Source organism: Pinus tabuliformis, chromosome X, assembly GCF_031772625.1.
Source record: "Pinus tabuliformis cultivar Carrire ecotype Pingquan chromosome X, CPIR1, whole genome shotgun sequence".
In the NCBI taxonomy this organism is placed as follows: domain Eukaryota; kingdom Viridiplantae; phylum Streptophyta; class Pinopsida; order Pinales; family Pinaceae; genus Pinus; species Pinus tabuliformis.
In genome coordinates, this window is record NC_142308.1 from 88322234 (window position 1) to 88331419 (window position 9186).

The window sequence follows — 9186 nt, forward strand, 5'->3', positions numbered from 1 at the left end:
TCAAGTTTTGTATTTATAGCAATTTTATTTCTTTTCTTCGTGATGGATAATATCAATGTAGCTCACCTAATCGGTGTTGATTATTACTTGTCGAATATCTATTTAGAAATTTGGGAATGTTTAGGATCAGTTTGGGTACAGAAATTGCACCTTTGGATGCCTCAAAGAAAGCCAAGTGAGATAAGAGAGCCGATGAAGCTCTTGGACTTTGGCATGTCGCTTTGTGAAGAGTTGTTTCCTCTTTGAAACACTGATACTCCCTTTAACACAACATGGATTTTGTCACCACTTTTCCTTCATGATTGACTTTTATGCATTCTCTTAACATGATGACTTTTGATGGCAATGTTTCCTTGTTCAAATCATTCTAAGGCTTACAACCCAATCTAAACTAATGAAAGGAGTTCCAAGTGATGTGCCCATGAAAACTTAGGAAATTTATTACTCAATACTAAAAGCACGAGTGTTTATGATGCCTACCTAAAAGGCGTAACACTATATCCCTCAAGTCATGTCCTAGAAATGCTAATGGAATCAGAAAAAGGGAAGTAGTTGGAAAGGTTAAAGTTGAAGATGAATATCAGAAGGATTTCTATATGCATTTATAATTTCAATATTTTTACAAATCTCGTAGCCATTTTTTTGAAATCTTTACAAAAATTTGTCGTAATATATTGCAAGTATTTAAATTTTCAAACAATGTAATTATAATAGAAGTAAATTTATTATGATGTGGGGTGACTTTTGTGTAAAATATGTAATGCAATTGCCAAAAGAAAAGAACAATACAACCCTATGGAAAATTAACATGATATCAAAGCTAAGTTGAGGAAGGGTCAATGAGATCATCCCTTCAAGAAACCGATGATGAAGTTACTCTGTCTTCTCTTTGAGAGAATCTAGAGCAAAAAAGAAATCTGAGACAGGCACAAAAGGCTCAGGAGGAACAAGCTAACTTGATAAGGGCTGGAGAGAACTGGATCTAGATGAGTTAGAAGCAACATATGAACTATGGTTTATTGATAATAGTTACAACTCATTTGCGTTAGCTAGTGATGGGGAGGATTATGTTGGTGAGTCCACATGGGATCCATATTCTGCAAAGGATCAAGATCCTACTCTAAAATATCATGAAAAGAAAACATTTGAAGGTCAAGAGTTGAAATATTCCTCAGAAGAAGATACGCTGAGAAAGAATATTATGCAACTAATTCAAGGAATAAGTGATGAAGTCAGACTCTTTGCTATCAAGACGTTGGCTACATGATAGATGAGTTCATGATCAGACAAGGTGAAGTTTTAGAAGCTATTGCACATACATATCTTAGGATTGCACTTTTAGCTATTATCATGGACACTGAATATCAGTATATAACTTATGAAGCAAGAGAACATGCAGAAGCAACTTAAGAGACAAAATAAAATGGAGGAAGAGTTTGAAGAAAAAGAAAAAGTAAAGGAGCTTGAGAGCCTGATATTTTCTCTTAAAGGAAGAGAAAAGGAGTCTGCAGAGCTCTCTTCCAAGACTGGGCAAATGAGAAATTCACTCTTATAGGTAGAGGCTCAAATCAAAGAGCTTCAGTAGGAGCTAGAAAGTGCTCAAAAGGGACAGCATCTGAAAGAGTCATCCATCGAGAGACTAGCATCAACTGTTGTGGATAGAGAGGATAAAAAGAAGAAGCTAGTCAAACTGCATCAAGAACTTAATGAAACGAAACTTAAAGATTTGGTATCTGTTAGGCAAGGGATTTTTTTTCCAAGTGGGGAAGCCAAACCAGTTGAAGGAATAATTAAGTATTGCATATGAAGAAGCCATGGGATCCTTGCTAGCTTAGAGTAAGAAATTTCCACCTTGAAATCCTTATTAGAAGAAGAAAATTCAAGTGTGAAGCACCTGAGTAGTGAGCTGCAAGGTCAACTAAAAGCTCAGATGTTTTACAAAGCAAGGTTTTCAATTTATCAAGTGAGTAGACTACTGCAATATGAGTACAAGCACAACCTAGGTCAGAAATTTCAAATTACCAGGCTGGAAAATTATAGAGATGCAATGTGTGATTCTCTGAAAGAAAAGGTACATGAAGAAGAACAAAAATGAACCACTCTAGAAGTAACTTGAAAGAAAGTGAAATCCATGTGATGCTACTTCAGAGTATATGAAAAGTGAATTGATTGATGCCAATTACTAATAGTAATTCAAGACTGATGGGAGACTAGAAATACTTGTGATACAAAGGAATTAAAAATTAAAATAAAACCTGCATGGGCCAGAATTGAATATACTCAGAAGCCCTGTATTTTCAGAAAATGAAACAACTGTGCCAGAAGGCCCCATTACCCATCTCACATTGTTTGATGCAAGAATCATAGGACTAGCAGCATTCTCCTGTTCATAAACACATGTTAACACTGGAACTGAAAGATTCAAGAGAAAGAAACAACTATCCTACATAAAGTCACAGGACATCAAATCACGTGTGCCATCTCATATCTTTGCTTCCTTAGCGTATCTTCCTGCTTCTTCCTTAATGAGTCCTGACCTAAAATCTTCTTGATGGCCTCAACCTATAATATAAAACCACATAAGGACTTAGTTAAATTAAATTTTTTATATAATTTTTCTATGAGAAATACGCCCACTAGAAACTTCCACGATTGTAACCCCACCGACCCAGACATAGCCATGCATACCTGAATCTCATTAGCAGCCTTCTCTACTTACACTTAGTTACATTAAATTTTTTATATAAACTTTCTATGAGAAATACGCCCACTAGAAACTCCCACGATTGTAATCCCATCCAAGGATGCATACCTGAATCTCACTTGCAACCTTCTCTATGTGCATCTTGCACAAGGAAAATTTTAAGGATGGAAAATTTTCTTGAAGTTTAAAACATTGGCGAATCTCACTAATCCCTAATATGCAAATTATAAATGTTTATTGGTATATTTGTAAAATTATTCAAATTTATAATTATTTTATATATAGTCTCTATATAATGTTGGCGATTTTTAAGGTAAAATAATTTTATATTCTAAAATTTGGGCGAATCGTCTTTTATAAAATTGGAAATTGGCGAATCTTTTTTGTGGAAAAATCATGGAAAATTAGCCCACTGGGCGAACATTAGCCCCTAAAATTTTCCATGATCTTGCATCTCTGAGCTGCCTCTACTTTCTTCAATTGTTGTTCCACCTCTAATAACTTTTCTTTCCATTCTATCAAGTAAGCAAGTAAATGTTAAGAGAAAAGCAAGAGATGCCTTTACAAATGCTTTTGAACCCACGTGGTTGCGCATCCTCATTATTAATAATGAGATAAAAATCAAACAAAATTGCACGAGAATTTCATCTCGCATCACTTTCAATGATAAAATTTACATTTTAATTCCCCTTATGAGAGAAAAAAATCACACTTTAGCATTAATCAGAATAATGAACAAAAGGGGGCATATATGTGTAAACTTGAATATACCAATTTCATCTAGAAACTTTTAACATATATCATAATAGATCACAAAATAGTGGACATAAAAGTGACAACATTCAGATACAAACTCCATGTAGCATCAGAAATACATCAAATAGTGTATATTAGACATTTACAAATTTGCTGGCTAAACCCATTCAGTGCTACAAATTACAAATGTGAGATTGCGGAGTCAAGACCTGCTAAGCTGTATTTGTCAATATTGTGGACCTCCCTTGATGTTCCTACCTAGTTAGGTTACCAAAACTGCAACCAACTAGTGTACACTGGGTACCATTCTTGAAGAGGGAAAGTGCCCAGTGGGTTTCCTCATGATGTGCATTTCTTTGGTGAAAGAACTGATTATTAATGTACTAGTGCAATGTTAGTGGCAAGAGGGGAATGGAGAGGGAACTTTGTGCATTTATCCTCTACCAATGGTTTTGAACATACTTTTCAAGGTCCAAGCAAATGTCCTGTTCTCACAAGTAAGAATGAACTCTGCAGACGCCTCTCCAGAAATAATGCAAAAGTGCCAACAAATAATGACAAAGGAATAATGATAAGTAACTAGAATTGGAAAATTAGAAGAATTCAAGATTAAGTATAGTACTCTAGAAAAAACAGTCCAGCTCTAAAACTTTGCTGCTTTTCTTGCCGAGTGTACACAGTTATTCGCTGAATGTTGCTAACCTAAGCTATAACTATGTACAAGATAAACCTAGTTTTGCAGGGTATATATATATATATACCTAGTTTGCAGTGTTAATATATATATATATATATAAACCTAGTTTGCAGGGTTAATTATATATATATATATATATATATATATATTAACCCCAGATAATTACCAAGGGCAGTCTTAAGTAAAAACCAACATGCAAGCCTATATATATATATATATATATATATATATATATATATATATATATATATATATCTATATCAATCCCAGATCAAATTTAGATCATCCTGAGGGATTTGATCCTTTTAACCTTACCAAAACTGTGCAATTGTCTACAGATACACTATATCAATTAATCGTGTTGGAATTAGTGTATCTGTAGACAATTGCACAGTTTTGGTAAGGTTAAATATATATATCCTTTTAACCTTACCAAAACTGTGCAATTGTCTACAGATACACTAATTCCAACACGATCAATTGATATAAATATAAATTCACTCTAAAACTTATTTGTATTTTTTTACTTTAAGTAAATTTTTATTTTTATTTTTAATACAAGTATCATTTTGTTAATGTTTAATATAATGTTATCTAACATAACATGAGATCTCTCCCATTTCAAGTTGTAGAGCACCTCTCGGTGCAATAAAGTGACTTAGGCCAATTAATTCACATGTTATAAATAATGTTAAGTCATAGTTAGAATAAATTTATCCCTTAATATAATAAGGTGGTTGTACTAGGGATACGAGACGGCATCTCCCTTTATGTATTGACATTCATAACAGTGAATAACAACAAAGTATGATCTTTCTCATTTTCTCTCTAATAGTCTTTTTCTTATTATTTTGTGTGTGGCGTGTGCATCCTTTAACATGGAATCAAAGGCCACAGTAAGGATTGGCATCCACACTCTACAGTCAAGGTTAAAAACTAGATTGATGCAATATATTAGTGCATAATATATTATGAAGCCAAAGGATATTGACATGGAATAAGTTAATAAGTGGTCAAACCCACTTCCTTTCCAATTGTAACTCTTCACACAATGTCTTCCTCTATGTATCAACATCCATCATGGTTAATAACAATCAATTATAATCTAGTTCCTAAGTCTAAGGGGACTGATGTTTGGATGTTGGTTGGCTGCAAGGAAGAGCACCAACAGGGAAGAGCGAACAGATTTCAGCGCACGCAGGGATAGTCAAAGAACCCTATGAAGGGTGGCAAAGGAGGGGGCTCCACTCCCTTCTACAAGGAGGCCATGGCCAGCAGGGGAAAGAAGGCTCTAGAAAATGTTAGGGAAACAGGGGTGGAAGGAAAAAAAATCACGGAAGAGGGAACAGAAGAACCCATAGAAAAGGATCAACATGGCATAAAAGACAAGGAGGTAGAAGACAAAAAATAGGAAACTAAAGACAAGAAACACAAGGGACCCTGCAAACCCAAAATAGATATAACTCCCAAAATGATTTTAAATAATCCAGAGCTGCAGGCATACAGGGAACACATGGGGACATATGCCATCATCTATAAGTTCATGGGACTATGGCCCACTGAAAAAGCTCTACAGTCGTGGATCAAATACCACTGGAAACCTAAAGGAAGCATAGATCTTCATCTTGGGTCTAAGGGTTTCTTTACGGTGGTGTTCACAAATATTGAAGACAAGGACAAAATATTTGAAGGAGGGCCCTACTTCTATGTTGCTGCAGGGCTCTACATGAGACCATGGATAATGAACTTTGTCCCAGAAAAGGAGACTTTTACTTCAGTTCAAGTCTGGGTAAGGCTCTACTCTCTACCTCTTGATTACTGGCAAAATGAATCGTTAGTAGCCATAGGCAATAGATTAGGTCGCTATGTTTAAGCCTCTGAAGCTACCATAAGGGGAAAATACACTTCCTTTGCTAGAATATGTGTGGAAATGGATCTATCAGGAGCCCTACCGGAGGAGATAATCTTGGAAGTTTTTGATGAAGAATGGCTGCAAACAGTAGACTATGAGAAAATTCCATTCAGATGTCGCAAATGCCATGAACATGGACATCCTTTCAGAGACTGACCGCTCAACAAAGAAATAGACAAAAGCAGAAGCAATACAGTGAAAGAATCATATAGCTTTCAGAAATTGGTTAACCGAAGTAAAGGAAGTAAAAGAGGACTGAAAAATCAGCAGCGCAAAGGACAACAGTTTAGGCAGAACAATTTTCAGGTGCTTCAGGAAGAGGAAGAGATTACTAAAGAAGATCAAGCAATGGAAGGGAGTTCTACTGAAAATGAGGAAGGGAAAAAAAACCTAGAAGAAACACAAAATGATGAGTACCAGAAAGAAGCCACTATGAGTGATGTTGAACAGGAAATGGCTCAGGAAATGACCAAGAATGATACGGACCCAGAGGTAGAAATTCTTGACAAAGAAAACCTAGAGCTAGAAGGCTTCTTGAGGTAGGGCACCACGGGGGGAGTGGATTCGCCACCTCAAGTGGAACTCAGCAGAATAAAAAAATTGTTTCTATGGAGATAGCAAACTGGGAAGCCAGAGCGATGTAACAACATAGACAAGCATGACAACGGAGGAGTGAAAACGATGAAAACTACACAGGGACTAGTTAATAGAAACCTAGGCAAGAAAAGAGGTAGGAAAAAGCAAAATGAACTCTTGATGGAGTGTGGAAAGCTAATGATTGATTTAGGTAAGATGAAAGATCTAGCCAGCTACTCCTTTACAAATATTTTTTAATGAAGTTGACATCTTTGAATATTAGAGGTCCAGGGAGTAAGAGAAAGCAGAGAATTCTTAGCAATAGAATGAAACAAGAAATGCCAGATATAATGTTTATCCAGGAAATGAAATGTTCCATTCAAAAGGTAAGACAAATCCACAGTAAATGGCTTAGCAGCTATGAGTTTCTTGAAGTAAAAGCAGAGAATGTAGCAGGGGGTTTACTTACTCTATGGAATCCCCACAAAATTGGCATTCTGGATGCTGAGGCATCCAGAAATTACTTATCGATTGTCATTCAACCAGTAGGAGAAAGGGATACCTTTCTGGTCACAAATGTTTATGGTCCTCAAAGAATAGATGACAAACTCAAGTTTCTGGATACCCTAGTGGATCTTAGGACCAAACATGCAGATATACCCTGGATCATGGGAGGGGATTTTAACATGATTAAATCCCTTTCAGAGAAGAAAGGAGGAACAAGATCTCTAAGAAAAGACTCCATGGCTTTCCAAATTTTTTTTGACAACATAGATCTTGTTGATACTAATTGGAATACTAGCCTATTTACTTGGAATAACAGGAGTGGAGGAGATGCCCTAGTCGCCTCAAAGCTAGACATATTCTTCATCTCTGAGAATCTTATGCTAGATGGGAAAGAGGTAACAACATGAGTTCTTCACTATGGAGGCTCAGATCATTGGCTAATCCAATTGGAAATCAAGGGTATAGGTACTCCTAGAAATAAACCCTTCAGATTTGAAAATATCTGGCTTTCACACCCAGACTTCACAAGCAACATTGAGAAATGGTGGTCAGAGGACTTGCAGATTCAGGGAACCAGAATGTATCTTCTTCACAAGAGACTAAAGCACATAAAATGTCAGCTTAAGGAATGGAATAAGAAGGATTTTGGTAATATTTTTGAAGAAAAGAGAGTAGTTGAAAACAAAATGCAGGTTCTCAACCAAGCTCTAATCAAGGAAGGCTTTGATAAAGATATCAGTGAACAAGTGGATAAACATTATCAAAAATGGGAGGATCTATGTAAACAAGAGGAAATATTTTGGAGACAAAAATCCAGAGTTCAATGGTTAAAAGAAGGAGAGCGCAACACTAAGTTCTTTCATAGAACCACCATGGCCAATAGAGTACACAATAATATCTCTTAAATCAAGAATGAAGCAAGGGAACTTCAGATATCCCATAAAGCTATAGAAGATGTGTTAATCCACCACTTCCAAGGTATAACACAGGAGAACATTTTAGATAGAGAGCAAGCCATGAGGGTAATTACTAGAAACATACCGAAACTGGTATCTAAGGAGGACAACTTCAACCTTAGTAGACTAGTAATGGAAGGGGAGCTAAGAGATGTAATCAAAGACTTGCAGAATGGCAAAGCACCGGTCCCGGACGGTTTCAATGTGGACTTTTTCAAAGCTTGTTGGAATACTATTAAGCAGGACATATTGAATGTTCTGGACAATTCCAGGTCAAATAAAACCATTTTGAAAGCCCTCAATACTTCCTTCATCGCCCTGATCCCCAAACAGGAGATTGATCTTACACTGGATAAATATAGACCCATAGCCCTATGCAACATAATCTACAAGATTATATCCAAGGTTGTGGCTAACAGACTCAAACCTTTGCTTCCAGTCCTAGTTTCTGGGGAGCAATCAGGTTATGTGGAAGGCAGACAAATTCTGGATAATATCATTCAAGCGCAAGAAGTGGTGCACTCTTTAACTAGCAAGAAGCAGGCGGGTATGATCATGCAATTAGATATTGCCAAGGCTTATGACAAGGTAAATTGGGTCTACCTTAAGAAAATGCTGATTGCATTTGGATTTGATCACATCTCGGTTAGATGGGTAATGGAACTGGTGACCTCCTCCAGTTTTTCTATTTTGGTCAATGTCTCCCCCTCAGAGATTTTCAGTCCTTCTAGAGGCGTCAGACAGGGGGACCTGCTCTCCCCCTTCCTTTTTATTATCATGATGGAAGGGTTGGGGAGAGCTATAAAGCAGGCACAATCTTCAGGAAAGATTAAAGGCTTGTAGCTTACTGATAATGGGCAAGCTTTGACTCACAAACAATTTGTAGATGATACCATGCTTCAGGGACTCCCCACAGTCCAAGAAGCGTCAAACTACAAAAGGATTCTAAATCTTTTTGCCTCGGCTTTAGGTATGGAAGTAAATCTATCCATATCAAAAATCTTTTTCTTCAATACCAATATTGCTATTCAGAAAAACATCTCCAGAACTCTTGGCTTCCAAAGGGATTCCCTTCCTT